Raw genomic sequence first — 15,657 nt, forward strand, 5'->3', positions numbered from 1 at the left:
CTGATCTACTCCTTGGAAGGCTACTCTAGGTGATGTAGAATGGGGCCCACCCTCCTCTTATATAGGCCCCAAGGTTAGCCCAAAGTACCAACCAAGAAGGGGTATATTGGACGATCCCCTGCCTCAAAATTGACCCTATGAGGGCTTGATGGCCAACTCTATTGCTCACAAAACTTCCCCCTCTGGGCTCTCAAAACCAAGGACCTTGGTCCACACTTCCATGCTAGGGCCCAACCTTTTATCTACCTGCATGCTAGCCTAGTTAGTTGGCTCCAACCAGCCCCACCATCCCTCTTTATTGGGGGCTACCTAAGCTCCCTCGCCATGACTTCACCCTATTGTGGCCCTTTTTGGGCATCCTAATCTACCCATACATGTGCGCCTCAGCTCCGTATTATCATAGCAGTATTGACATCATCACCTCTAATTATGGTCCTATCAAACCTTTGTGGATCTACTCCAATCTACTTTGAATAGCCAGGTATGTGTTCTTTTGTCTTGTACTGCCCTCATGGTAGCTCATGTGCTACCCAGTGGTGGTAGCCAGTGCTTTACTTTTTTCTCTGGTCAACCCCCCCAATGCACACCTCATTTGGGGGCTCACAAGTGGAGAGGTGACCATTCATTTTCCAACATTCACATCTTCTTCTCCTCTCCATTGCCTTTCTCACTGGACATGTCCTTGTCCATGTTTTGGTATATGACTTTGTTTGACATCTCCACTGGTGGCTCTTCATTTGCATCAGTGTCAAGAGCTGACTCTCCATTTGTAGCATCAGCATCAAGAGCTAGTTCTCCATTCATAGTATTAGCATCAAGGGATGGGCCTTCATGGATATTATCATCTCCAATGCATTCACAAATCTCCATGCTTGATAAGCCTACAAACTCTAGCCTTTGTCTCTCAAACACTCTTCTCACTTTCACACACCATCTTCTCACCATAAGTTTGCCCCTCATCAAGATCCTTGCAACAAATTCACACAAATCTGTAGCAGCACACAAACCCATTGCAACAATTGCAAACACATGTAGTATGTCTTATTGTAGCTGCCACCAACTCGAGAGGAATCGGCCACCACCTCAATTACCTCATTAATATACCACCTTAGTAATGCAAATATTCAACTACTAACAGAGAGTTTGCAACCCCTTACCTTAGGATAAATGTTTAATTCGGTAGAATGGTAACTAATACTAATACAATTTTGAATTTTTATTTAGAGGGGGGGCATCCTTAGGAGATAGACAATAGTAGAACAATTCAAAAATGCCTCAAGAATCTATTGTACAAATCTAAGCCAAACACTCTTACAGATGACTTAACCAAAGATCCCAGAACATACAATAGTCTATCACCCTAGATGCTATATGGTGAGCACAAGCTCCACTCCTACTTCTATCCTTACCTTTGGTTGCATGCTTGCAATTTAATACTAATATTTAATAAGCAAAACATTTAGGGTACATAAGGAAATCACAAAGGGTTTGAAGGCAAGCTTGTGTATGGTCATTTTGTACTCATAGCGTCCTGTACAAGATGCCATCACATGATAATAAAATTCTTAGTCAAGGTAGCAAAAAGATCTTGTTAGAAAAACAAGACCCTTGGCTAGTTTCTCCACATAGAGGAAACAACAAATGGAGGGTGCTTATTTTTTGCGAGCTTTGATTGCGAGCTTTTTCCTTTTTTTGCGAGCTTTTCTTGGGCTGAGCTCAAGGGACTTGATTTTTTTGGTGATTTTTTAGAACATTATTTAACATAACTCTTGGGGGACTTCACATGATATAAGACTCACATATGCTGAGCAACACTTATAACACAACCCTTGATGCGTGATCACTTGAGAAAGAAGGTTAGTTGGCAAGGATCTAGGACATGGATTAAGAGGAGTGTGATAGATCAAGAAAATAAGGTAAGGGTTTCAAATGATAGATTATTGTGTTTTTGCATATTAAGAGCATTCTAAACATGCATTAATCTTTGAAGTAATGTAGCGACTAGAAGCATTTGATTAATTGAGAGCATGCACATCTTCAAAGCAATGCAATGATTGGAAGGATGCATTTTTATTTGAAGGTAATCATTTCAAAATTTCAATTTTTAAGAAACCTTCAAATCATTGATCTTTAAACCAATGCAATGACTAATTAGAAGCATGCCTCCAAAGCATCTTTTTGTCATGCATAAAAAGCATCCGTATTTAAAGGCAAGCATTCCAAACTTGCATTCCATGCAAGCACTACAACCAAGGCACATACACCAATAATGTAATATATCATAATCTTAAAGACCTTTCATGTCTCTTCAATCACCATTGTTGATGACAATATATGTAATCCTCAAACTATGTCACAATAAAATCATGAAGATACTATTTGGGTCCCTTAAGGTCGATGAAAGATGTTATGCCAACAAGGTATCCTAGCCCCACCTAGGTCTTTGGGCTCTCTAAATCATTTCAAAAGACAATTATAAAGATACTTTTGAGGTCTATATGGACAAGAAGCTAGCCTTTATGCCAATAAGCCCTCATGCTTCTAGTTAAAAGCTATTAATTGTAAGTGTTCAATAGAGAAGTTAAACAAAACCTTTTTAGTTATATTGAATTTTGACACTCTAACACAAAATTTGGCTTTATTCATATCACACCGATCGTTTTAACTACAAACATGACCATGTTTGGAGTCCTATTGACCAAGTTATGGCCAAAATAAGACTGGCTATCCAAGCCCCTGGCGCATCTTATTTTGGCCATAACTTGGTCAATATCACTCCAAACATGGTCATGTTTGTAGTCAAAACAATCGGTGTGATATGAGTAAAGCCAATTCTTGTGTTAGAGTATTCTTTGTTGAAAATTATTTGTTTCATACGAGCTTGAACTTATCATGCTACACATGGACATAATGTTTTGCCAACCATCATTGTATATCAATAGTTTGAACATGTATACTTAGTGGTTATTAATCATCAATAATTTCAACAAGAGCATAATCAATGATACTAAAAGGGCATCCTTATTAGCTTCATGTGAAGGGGAAGATTGTCTTAAACAAAGATTTAAAAAAGGATCCCTAGAGCTTGGCCCTATGCCAACACAATCCCTAGCTGAGCTCCAGGGCTCCATTGCACAAGTTCATGGTGACATGAACGTGATCCATAATTGGTGTGCATAATTGGTGATCCATGCACAAAATTCTTACTTTGAGGCTCAGATAAAGATAGCAAGAAAACCCTTAAGCTCACAAAGGTGTATGTTTTTAGTATTCCCTTTCATGCCTTTTCCATTCACAACTCAAAAAAAGCTCGCAAAAAAATATCCCCTACAAATGGATAATGTGTGCAATGGTGGAAGAATCTTAGAGAGAAGGGAATGTTGTAATTCAAAACTTTAACTTGAGATAGAACTCACAAGCACCAAACTTAGGAGATAGGCAATAATAATTCAAAATTCCTTAAGAATATGTTGCATAGATTTGAGCCAAACACTATTACATAAGGCTTCACCAAATATCCCAAAACATGCAATAGTCTACTACCCTAGGTGCTCTATGGTGATGAGCACAAACTCTGCTTCTTGCTCACATTGGTTGCATGCTCCTTTATGAGCTTCAATAACCTTTTGTAGTGTGAGTTCCTTGGACAATACCCTCTTGTAGACATGTGCTCTCCTACTGGCTATAGGTACGCACCAAGATCTAAGGGCTTCTTCTAGTCTAAACTGTGTATGATAATTGCTACTGTTTTACTCATCCACTCCTCTACCAATCAATAGTTGATGAGATGCACATTAAAGTACTGTGGAATTCCCACAAACTAAATTCTTTTTTGCCCCCAAATGGGGCCATTTATAGAGGAATGGGAAGCCCCTTGACTAGTTGACCTAATCTATAAGCCCACTGCCCAATCTAGAGTCAGTCTATAAACAAACTGACTAGCTGACCAATCTTCCACAAACCAACCGAGTTGTTCTATGGATTTATAGACTTATTGTTGGCTCTTTTTGCTAGCTTATAAAATGTCTCCTATAGGCACCTTTTGGTGGCTATCTTCTAGTCCACCTGTCCTTTCCCCAAAGCATATATAGGCCTTTCTAGTAGCTTTACTTCTACTGCAACTGCTTGGTGTGTGGTCTCTACTAGCCTCTTTTGTAGCAACCTGGTGGTCATGCATATAGCAGCCATAAAACTAATCCACATGCCTTGTGAATCTCTAGGAAGTCTTGCAGATATCAGCGTACAACCAGAACCTCAAGTCCTACATGCTTCTCATAGGTTTGTTTTCTTATTAAGCTTCTGCCCACCTCTAATAGTGAACCACATGGCAGCCCACATGGTAGCCTACAATGATTCCTTCCACCTATATCAGATCATATGGCATCCAAACTTGATGCAGACATAGCAGACTCAAAACCTCCAAATCCCACAATGGTGTCATGTCCCTATGCTCTCCTGATATGGGGGATTACATTGCTACTCATCTATTCGAGGGAGTTTGGAACTAATGATATTACCCCAATCATAATCTACTTTCCTCTTAGCTTCCATGTGCCCCTATCCAAAAAGCATTATGACTAATTTAGGGATCTTGCATTGGCAAACTTTTCTTCTCCTCCATTACTACATAAGACATTGAGAGACTGCGTCACACATATCTCAAAGTTCTTGTGTGGGTGATAGTTCTGTTTGAAATAGCAAATGAGAGCCATGTGCACTTGTGTCTCTTGGTAGTGGTTTCCCTATTATATAAGGTTGTATTCTCTTTATTGGTGTCACAAGCTCATGCTCAAAGAGCAACTAGCTTGGTTCTATGCTATCAAATGATAATAATAAAATTATAGTCAATGTAGCAACAAGATCTTGTTGGAAAAACTAGACCCTTGGCTAGTTTCTCCACTTAGCAAGAATAGAAAATGGATAAGGTGTGTGCATTAGAAGAATCTTAGAGAGAAGGGAATGCTGTAATTCAAAAGTTCAACTTTATGTGTCCATAACATAGAACTCAAAAGCACCAAACTTAGGGCATAGACAATAGTAACAATTCAAAAAATCCTTAATAATATATTGTAGAGATCTAGTCCAAACACTCTTACAGAAGGCTTCACCAAATATCCCAAAACATGCAACAGCTTTCTACCTTGGATGCTGTTGATGAGCTATGCATTAAGTATGGTGGAATGCCCAATGACTGAATTCTCTTATCCCCAAAAAGGGGGCTTTTTATGGAGGGGTGGGAAGCCCCCTAACTGACCTAGTCTATAAGCCCATTGACCAATCTAGAGCCAGTCTATAAACACACCGGCTAGCTAACCAATCGGCCACAAACCAACTGAGTTGGTCTCTAAAACTATAGACAAGTTGTTGGATCTTTCTACTAGCCTATAATATTTCCCATAGAGATGTTTTGTTGGTTGTATGTCATTCTACTACCCTTTTCCAATGCTTATCTAGGAATTTCCAATAGCTGTAATTCTAATATGACTACTTGGTGTGTGGTCTCTACAATCCTCTTCTGTATAGCAGCCTACTACTAGCTCTCTCCCTAGGTTCACCTACATGGGTGAAAGCATGCTACGGTGTCTAAAAAAGTACTCTTTTTGGCAAAAGTTCTAGCATAGATATAGTACTAAATTGTGTACTAAAAGGCACTAATAGTTGGATTAGATTTCCACATATCGAGGAGTCCATGATTTGCAATCTGCAATCCACTCTCAATCGAGGATGATTTTCCCGCACATCGAGGAATCCACGATCTGCAATCTACTCTCAATTGACTCTCTTCTCTCTCGTGGAATCACTCAAGTTTGAAACCATTGATAGTCGACTCTCTTCTCTCTCGTGGAGTCCTATCTCTGTCCATATAATTATCTCTGCTCATCTTCACTAGAGGTCCATTGCTCTCTCTCTCCCTAGCTCTCTCCATTCTCTATGCAAACTGGCTCTCCCCTTCTCTCTCATTGAAGCCCTTGCACTTTGGACCGTATGTTCTCTCTAGCACAAAAACCAGTTATGTTTGAGTGATTCTACAGCTCTCTCCCTCTCTCTAGAGCTCTCTCTCTTTGTCTCTCTCTCACGATGACTTTCTCGTATAGTAAGATTGAGCATGCATGTTTTGACATATTGTCTTCTTGTGTCATTCATTAATTTATGATTTACCATTGAAATACGGTTGTGCGCAGGATGGAGAAATCCACACTAGAAGTGCCACACCAACATAGCATTGCTCCGAAAGGAACATGAGACACTTGACATTAATAGTTCTGCAACATTTCAAGCATACCACAAAGAACTTGGACTTCAGAATGAAGGCTGTCATTTTGTCTAAGGTTATAAAACATCCAAATATGCAAGAGGTTGTCGATGAGACAAATTTTCAAAGCCAATCCATATCAATGGAAATAGTGGATAATCTAAAGACATCATTGAGTCTTGTGAAAAGAGTAGAGAGTGCTGATAAGTTAGCTGCAAAGAGAGCAGCTCTACACATGATTGCTAACACTTCAGCATTTAAAAAATATAGTGATAGTAGTAAAGTAGCTAAAGCCCTTGGAATTCAAGCACGGAATCTGAAGAAACATTGAGTGGACATAAAACTAGCTTCCTTCAAATGGGCAAATGGAGGTCGAAAGCATAGACAGGATTCCTTAAGTTGTGAGGTTGTTCAATGTGTTGTCCAGTTCTGGAAGGACAACACCAGGGTTTCCCCAAACAACAAGGATGTTTGCAGGCATAGGCTTGGCCCAAAAAAGTATGCAATACATCCCACCCATTTCTTGGAGTTCACAGAGGTGCATCTTTCTTCTTTCAACGAACCCCAAGTTACACACTATTATTTGGTACTCTTTATAACTATTCACTACTGTCAGGGATAATATTAGTATTGTTCAGATGTTAAAGCTAACATTTAACACTGTAACAAACTCTATATGAAGAGAATTTAGCACTAAATCATAGAATCACAGTACTAAATACTACATCGGGGACTTAATACGTTTATAGTATGGACCATATTTTAGAAATTAGTCCTAGGAATAAAGATAGGACAAAGTAGTATTGTTTGCTCTTTTAAGTCAGTTATTATGACTAAATAGTACTATTTAGTATTAATTAGTAGTGTGTGATGTTTGAAATTGTTTGTATTAGAGAAGGACTTCGAGCATAATCATTCTCTCCTTGCACTAACCCTGCTACTAGTTCTATTTAGTACTATCTAGTACTATCCCTTGCACTAACCCTGCTACTAGTACTATATAGTAATGTTTAGATATTGTTCCCTTCCTTGCCTTAACTCTGCTATTACTACTATTGATTCTATTAAGTATTATTTTGCAATATTTTAGCACTATTTAGTACTATGTAGCACTTAGTAACATTTAGCACTGAGTAAGTACTATTTACTGAGTACTATTTAGGACTCAATAATTCTTAGCTCATAGTAATATTAGCACTTAGTAAGTACTCTTCAATACTATCTAGCACTTAGTAATATTAGCACTTACTATTCAATACTAATAGTACTATATAGCACCTAGTGATAGCACACTTACCATCTAGCACTTGCTATTTAGTACTAATAGTACTACAGATAAAGCATTTACTACTTAGTAATATTAGCACTTGCACCCCTCCCTTGTTGTACCACTATCTCCAAGAGCTCATGAAGCATCGAATAGTCATAAGAATTCCAATGATATAGAAGTACAAATTAGCCTATCAAGAGGTCAAACTTCAACAATATTTTTCAGCTATGAGATCTGGTCCTCAACATATATGAATCTAGACATATCTCCTATAAAGTCAACCTCAAAGTTGGAGTACACACCTTTGCATCTCCAAACTCTACCCAAATGGAATTATATGCAATGATTTCAATGCATGGGCCTTTACAACTATTAAAATTGTCATAAGATCCATTATTTCTTTCCCCACCATGACCCAGCAACAATGGGCACCTTACTACCCTAGAAGATAGCCAAAGGGTGAAGAATTTTGATCTCTTTAATCCCTGCAATAGCCCACCTCCCTTGCTACACTTTTGTGCTTCAATAAAGGATGTTAGGAGATGTCCTATGCAGCTCCAACTTGCTTTGAATTGTGCTTAGGAATGAACTCCCAAAGGAATCCTTTTATAGTAGCCTATAGCCCCTAATTTGGCCAACCCAACAACCTAGAATGGTCGATCCAAGTGGCCCCACCCACTTGACCTACTGGTATGTGGGGGAAAACTTGGTTGGATGGTCGTAACCAGCATTTGCTAGCCTGCTTGGCCATGTGGCTAGTTGCCACTGGCCCAAGCCTATTGTCCCAGCCCCTTGAAAGCACTACTTTAGCTCCATCTATTACTACTACTGCAAGCACTTGTACAAATTCTTATGCAAGCATATACAAACCCAGACAGTTTCTAACCATCCTAATCTACTACATCTTAGCTTGCTTGCTCCAAAATGTCAGCCTTCTAATCTCCTCTAGATTACTTCAACCAATCCGTACTTGCCAATGGTCTAATTTGTACATGATCTCTCCACCAAGAGCTCCACTCATGGCTAGGTATTCTTCTGCTTATACTACCCACATGGAAGCCTTATGTGCTACCCATGTCGCAGCCGCTTTAGTTTTCTTTATCTATATGCTTCCCACATGACAACCAATGTGCTGTTCATGTGGTTGCTCTATGGTCCATGTTAGATCAGCCCATGTGGCATCCCAAAACAATGCCCACATGTCATCTTACATACACAAGTACACATCCCCTTTGCTCTCCCCTTTTTGGGTGCTCACAGATGGGGTGGTGATCACACACACTCCAATAAGAACTACTATAGGGCAAGTTAATAGCCTGATCAGTTGCTTAATAGACTAGGTTAGTCAATACTTTGAGGCCTAAATGGCCAGACTTAGAGGGAGGGGACATACTAGCCCCTCTCCTATAAATACAAACCCATTGAGGCATTGTTGTACCTTTAAGATGCATTGAGAGCATGAAGTTGAGGAGGGTGTAAAGAAGATTTGGAAGATATCTTCAGGATTTAAACTGAGTTGTTTTGGTAGCAAGTTTGCTACACATATGAGTACTTGGGTAAGGTTCTATTGCACGAGATTCACTATTCATTTTCTGAAATCTACATGTCCTAGAGAGTGATGCATGTCCCTTTGGTTCAAAGTCCTTGCTTTGGTTTGCATTTGTTCCACTGCATAGGGTAGACAATCAATTAGCAATCGTTGTGTTCTAGCATGGTATCAAGGCCCAAGAGTGGTGCATGCCTGATCTTCCAAGAGATGAATCCAAGAACATGTCCAAACTCATGCTTTAAAGCAACAATGGTGTCATTTACAAGGTTGAAAACCATAAACTCTTATGAAGCATAGCACAAGCTAGCTACTATGACATATCCATAGGCCTCATCAACACCCAAAACTGAGTTCAGCTTGAAAAGAAGGTAGTTGTGGGCAACCAGCAGTAAGAGAGATGAGAACAACTCATAGACAGGATTGTGGAGAGGATCAAGAAGCCTTAGAGAGGATGGAATAAAACCTTGGATAGATTGAGTAGACTTGAACCTTGGATAGATTGAGTAAGATCAAGAAGCCTTAGAGAGGATGGAATAGAACCTTGGATAGATTTACCATAAACTCTTATGAAGCGTAGCACAAGCTAGCTACACATGTCCATAGACCTCATCAGCACCTTAAACTGAGTTCAACTCGAAAAGAAGGTAGTTGTGGGCGACCAGCAGCAAGAGAGTTGAGAACAACTCATGGATAGGATTGTGGAGAGGATCAAGAAGCCTTATAGAGGATGGAATAGAAGCTTGGATAGATTGAGTAGACTTGGAGAAGATTGAGAAGGCTTGGAGAAGATTGAGCAACCTTGGAGAAGATAGAGTAGCGTTATGGATATTCTTCAAGAGATTAACAACTATTGTCAAATTTCTTGAGTTCTTATTGCTCCTTCATCTCTGCTCCCATTCACCATAGTTACCTACTTGCTTCTCACCTACAAGCTTTTATCTCATTTCTCCAATGTCACTACCATTTACACTATGCTTGAGCAATGTATCAACACATAGAATCCACATTCATAGACATTGCACAATCAGGTGGGCATTATGCAACAATAGACCTCAACCATGGATAAAATGAGAAACAAAGTCAAGTGACATTAGCCTAAGGAACAAAACTTAATGAGTTAGCACTCACATAATCCAAACTACACCTATGAATTGAGCATTCAATAGCAAATGATGATGTACCAGAGATTGGGACATGAAGCAAAATGAAGGGATGTCGGAGGTGGAGTAAGCACAAGGGGTGTGATTTGCCACACTGAGCCCTGGATCTGGTTTCTACTTCCTTGGAAAAGCTTCAACTCAGTATGCTTAGAGTATGCGTAAGGTGAGCAAGCTTGAGAGTTGGAAAATGGAGGCCATGGAGCTTCTTGTATCCTAGTGCTTCACACATCATCTAAGCTATTAAGAATCCATACCCTAAGAAGAGAGGTCAATAGGATAGTTTCCCATCCGTTCTTGGGAACCTTTAGATCTAGATCCTCCTTGAAACATATCTTACCACCTAAAGTCTACCATATGTTGGGCTGTTCCAATCAAATTGCTAAGCTACAGTGATTTCATCGTTGTATAGGGAAAACAAAAGCGGGCATACTCCAAGACAATAATAGACTCACTTGCATGGAGTCAAAGTTGTCTCCCACTCTGTAGTATATAGTTCGAAGTGAAAGAGTCAAAACAACATAGATAGCAAGTCACATCTAATAGTATGAAACATCTCTGCACATGTTCTTGAATGACCTTCGGGTGAGAATATTAACTTGGGTGGGGAAGTGAGGACGACTATAGTTGCTATCCTCCATTGGTGCCCCATCTTGTCTATTTAGTGGTCATGCTAAATATGGTCAAATAATTGTACTGCTCTTTGTTCCTCCTCTCTCAACAAATTGTAGAATATGATTCCCCTCCATTTAAAATAAGAGAAGACCAAATTTTGTACCTGCATCTTGGATTGATTGTTCACATGGCTTGCAACCGCCAGGGCCGTGTTTGAGTTGCTGGAACCTTGGACAAGAATGTCTATCACGTCCTCAGTTTTGAGCTTCACTCTTGTAGCGCCTTCCTCGACGTCTTGCAATATGTTATATGACAAACATCATCACAACTCTTCCTTCACTCCTATGGCTTTATTGCAAGCTAGAGCATTAAAGCACATATGATGGTGATGGTAGATGAATCCAATGGTGGGGCCATTCATTTTTGTAGATCTACTTACTCGTTCAAAATCACTTGCTCCTGGGTGCTCTGGAGTTGGGTTTACAGCTAGAGACAAAACAAATAGCTCAATCTCTAAAGGGATACCCTATTTGGTCTCTCAATGATTGTGATATTATCCAAGTTCACTTTCAAGGAACACCATTTCAAGTTCATCATTTCACGTCCATGTCCTCAACTCCAACGATGGTGCCAAGGTATCTACTACAAAATTATATATTTCTCATACTCATCATTATACACTACATTAAGAACAATTTCATTGCCTTGAAGTATACGCAATCAGCGAGGTAGAGCAAAGGGGATTATAGGTGCAGGTAGAGATTAGCAGGCTCCAAAGGGTACAGCAAATTCTTGGCAGTGGAAGGGAGCATATTATGGAAGGAGAATGTTTGCTCACTTCAATTTCCCCCCAAAACCTAGCCCTTTGGGCTCCCAAAATCCCCACCCCTTTTCCCCCTTGCACTAATCACTTTTTGACGTTGATCTCACCCTTAAGAAGCCCTCCTCCCCACAACTCTTATAGGATCCAAATGGTTCAAGTCATAAATCAGGTGCCCTTTGATTCACCATCAGGTTCTACATTTGCTCTAGTTGTAGCTCAAAACCTTATGGTTAAATGGAAAGGCATGCAAGAAAAGAAAGAGAGAAACCAAATAACAATTTATGTCCCTTATACAGTAGAATACACCACATTATTGTGGACTATCTATTTTATGTATAGATATAACCCTAAACCTTTTGGCACCTCATAATTTGTAGCCCTACTTTGTTTATTTGTTTACAACTTCATGAAGCTCGTAATGCCTTTGACATGGGGGTGAACCGTAGCCATGTCACACATGGTGCAACGTATCATAACATTCATGTACATAGCAATCTTGGGGGGTCACTCATCATATGTAACCCTATCATGTGAGTTCAACAAAAGGATATTTTTAATTTCTAAAATAAACAAAATTTAACTTACATAAGGAAGTGTTTAAAATTATTTAAGAAAAAATTTATAGATTTGTATAGAAAAAGGGTACATTTTATTGATGAAAAATCTATGAATATAAGCAATCTTATAAATAATCCTTGAACACACGTGATATAGAGGGTTTATGCATAGTGACCCCCCCCGAGATAGCAATGTTGACCTTTAGTGGACCTAGATGCTAGCTTTTACCTCTAGCATAACATTTAATTCTCATGATTTATAAATGATTTTGTGATCCCTTGTAGGATGCCTTTAGCTGCTGTGCATGACATTGACTATGATCCCGTGAACACACTCTTGGTTGACGACACTCCTTTGAAAGTAGCATCAAATCCACCCGGTTCCTACATAACTCCTTTCGCCTATGACGAAGATCCTAATGATGATGAGCTATCAAATCAGTTGCTCCCATATTTATTGGATTTAGCAAATGCCAGAGAAAGTGTTCCTGCCTTTACAATGAGATACCCTTATGAAGGCCATGTGATCGAGCGCATTGCAGCTGCCCGTGGTGAGCATCGAACCAAATTATTTGTTGAAGTATTTTCTACAGATTATGCTGACATGGGGTGTGTTGATGCTGTCGTTTCACTGTTAACTGAAGATCCAAAGCCCACCGACTGGTTTAGCATCCAACAAAGGATAGCAGACTTTCCACATGAGATGTGCCAAACAATAGATTCTTAGGCATAATACTTATGTAAACCAATACCCACCATACACTAGGCCTTGAAGGCCAGATTGTAAAGGACTTGTACATTGATGAATATAGATGTTGTTACTTTCTAAATATAGACTTGTACTGGTTACTTTGTAATACAGACTTTGCTAGTTACTTTGCTGATAAAATTAATGGTGAGCTGATAAATGTACTGGTGTTCTTACATGATATTGGTGCTATTAAATGGCATTGGTGTTCGCTGATAAAAGTACTAGGTGAGCCATTGTTTTAACCAGTGCATAAATAGCCAATGTCGATGCAATAAAATATATGGTCCTTTTTTATATGTTATCTTTTATGGTTTTTTAATCTTTTATGGATAAAATAATACTAATTGTTAGTCAGGTCTAAGCTAAGGAATCATGTGTCATGTCTGTTATGGTGCTCATACAATTGGCTATTTTTGACTGGCATTACATATCCATCAATGTGTAATAGAGCTGTACACTCTTTTGCTCTAGAGCTACAAGATGGAATTGCAAAAAGGGCTAATAACATCTTTAGAGACCTTACAGATGCAGGGTATGGCCTAAAATAAATAGCAACTTCGGATGTCCGAGACGACAGTCCCTTGGGTCGGGTACTAACGAGGATGCTGAGGAAGAAGGGCCGAAAACTCCTATGTTTTAGGGTTGCTCCTTCCTAAAACATCGTATATTTGGGTGTGTGGAGTGTAGCATTATAGAGCTGCTATATGTATCCAAGCCTGACCGGGTTGTATATTGGGGTATGTGGAGTGTAGTGCAAAGCTATTGTATCCAAGCCATTTGGGCTCCGTAATGTCATATTACTGATTCTATATGTCTGATTATGATTTTATATGGTGCCTTCTGATTTTGTACGGCTCATTCTGAATTATAAGCGCAATATATTAAAAAAAGGAACAACATTACAAAAATATGATATGACAGTGGTACAATGGTTGTCTCTCTCTATCTCTCTCTCTGTCTATCTATCTGCCTCTCTCTCTCTCTCTCTCTCTCTCTCTCTCTCTATTGATAGCAGATGTGCTATTTAAGATAGTACTACATAGTATCACATAGTACTAACCAAATAGTACTTTCGCTTCGTGCATGGAAATCAATCAAATGTATTATAGATAGACTTCAAAAGTGGGAAATAAGAAGCAACTCTCAACGCCCTTTCATTGGCAAAAGGGTCCAAACCAGTGCTAAGCTTGAAATTATATTGTTCATCTCTATTATCATGACACTGAGAGAATGCCATGGAGAGACGACCTACATTCAGCCTCATATTCTTGTCATAGTAAACATTTTAAATGGCTTAAGCAGACACATCTCATCTAGTCATGTTGGGTGGTGGAATTCTTCCCTTGTACAACAATCTTCATGTGCAAAGTTGAACAGGAACTTGAACTCCCTAAACTCATCATATCCCAATTTACTTTCTATCAAAGACACTATGGGACTGACATTTCTCCTTGTCATACTACTCCATGTAGCGATCTCAAAATGCTCCCACTAATATTTCGTGAAATTGATCAATTGTGGCCACAAAGAGATGACATGGTTGCCTAATTTATGAACATCACCACCTTGGGCCATTTCAGCAGCAATAGTCTGCCACCAGCTCTTTAACAATATTCCATTCAAATCAAAGATTAACAACTTTTTTTGAGGCAGAACATCTCCGGAGTCACCTAGAAGCAACAATAACACATATACAAATCCATCATAATTAAGTTGATAAATTGCAAAAAGAATTTCATATCAACTTATAAGAAGATAAATTGCAAAAAGAATTTCATTTAAATAACAAGGAAGATAAATTGCAAAAATAATTTCATTCAAAAAACAAGAAGATAAATTGTAAAAAAAACAAGAAGATCAATTGCAAAAAGAGTTTCATTTAAAACTTGCGAGACCAGCTCTCATACAATGTCATTTCATAGACAATCTGGTCCTAACATTTGGGGTTGGGCATTTGTTAGGATCAATCAAATACCACTTAGTAACTATTTGACTAAATTTCCTCTTCTTTGTCCCCGTAGGGAGAAGGCTACCTAGTATTGTGCCATCCTCCATTTGCTCTCCATCAGAGCTATCTGGCAGTTTAGGCTTTAGCCCTGATATAATCTTAGCTACCTCAGTGACCCTCTCACCGCTATCTGTGTCAAGCTTTTCACCACTATCCATGTGTTCACCCTTGCTGTTCTTTCCAGTCAACTCCCCATCGCCACCTATGTCTTCATCCTTGCTGTGGTTTCCCGGCAAGTCGTGCATGTCCAATCTTGCTATTGCTTCCTCTATAATCTTGTCCAGTTGTTGCAGATTTTCTTCATCCAAGTTCAGCAAATCATCTTATGCTAATGGTCTTCGATGTCTCCAGTTATAAATTCAGATCAAAAATGCGTTTGAGGTGCTGTACACAGAAGACTGTAAATGTGCATCTTTACAAAAAAATACATACCCTCCTTTTTCTCTATATTCTTGCTTCTGTACAATGACCGCATAGCGGATTTCTTCTTGTGTTATATGTGGTGCTTCATCTTAGTAAGAGCTTCCTTAACTAGCAAACTTTCATCTGTTAAGTAATATATAATACATGAATAGATGCAATATGTAAAACAGGAATAAATGAAATAGATAAAACATGAACTTATAAAAATAAATACCCTCTTTTGGCCACATACGAAAAAAAAACAGTCCTAC

Source organism: Dipteris shenzhenensis, chromosome 31, assembly GCF_047967505.1.
Source record: "Dipteris shenzhenensis isolate YYH24624 ecotype China chromosome 31, Dip_SZ_1.0, whole genome shotgun sequence".
NCBI lineage: Eukaryota > Viridiplantae > Streptophyta > Polypodiopsida > Gleicheniales > Dipteridaceae > Dipteris > Dipteris shenzhenensis.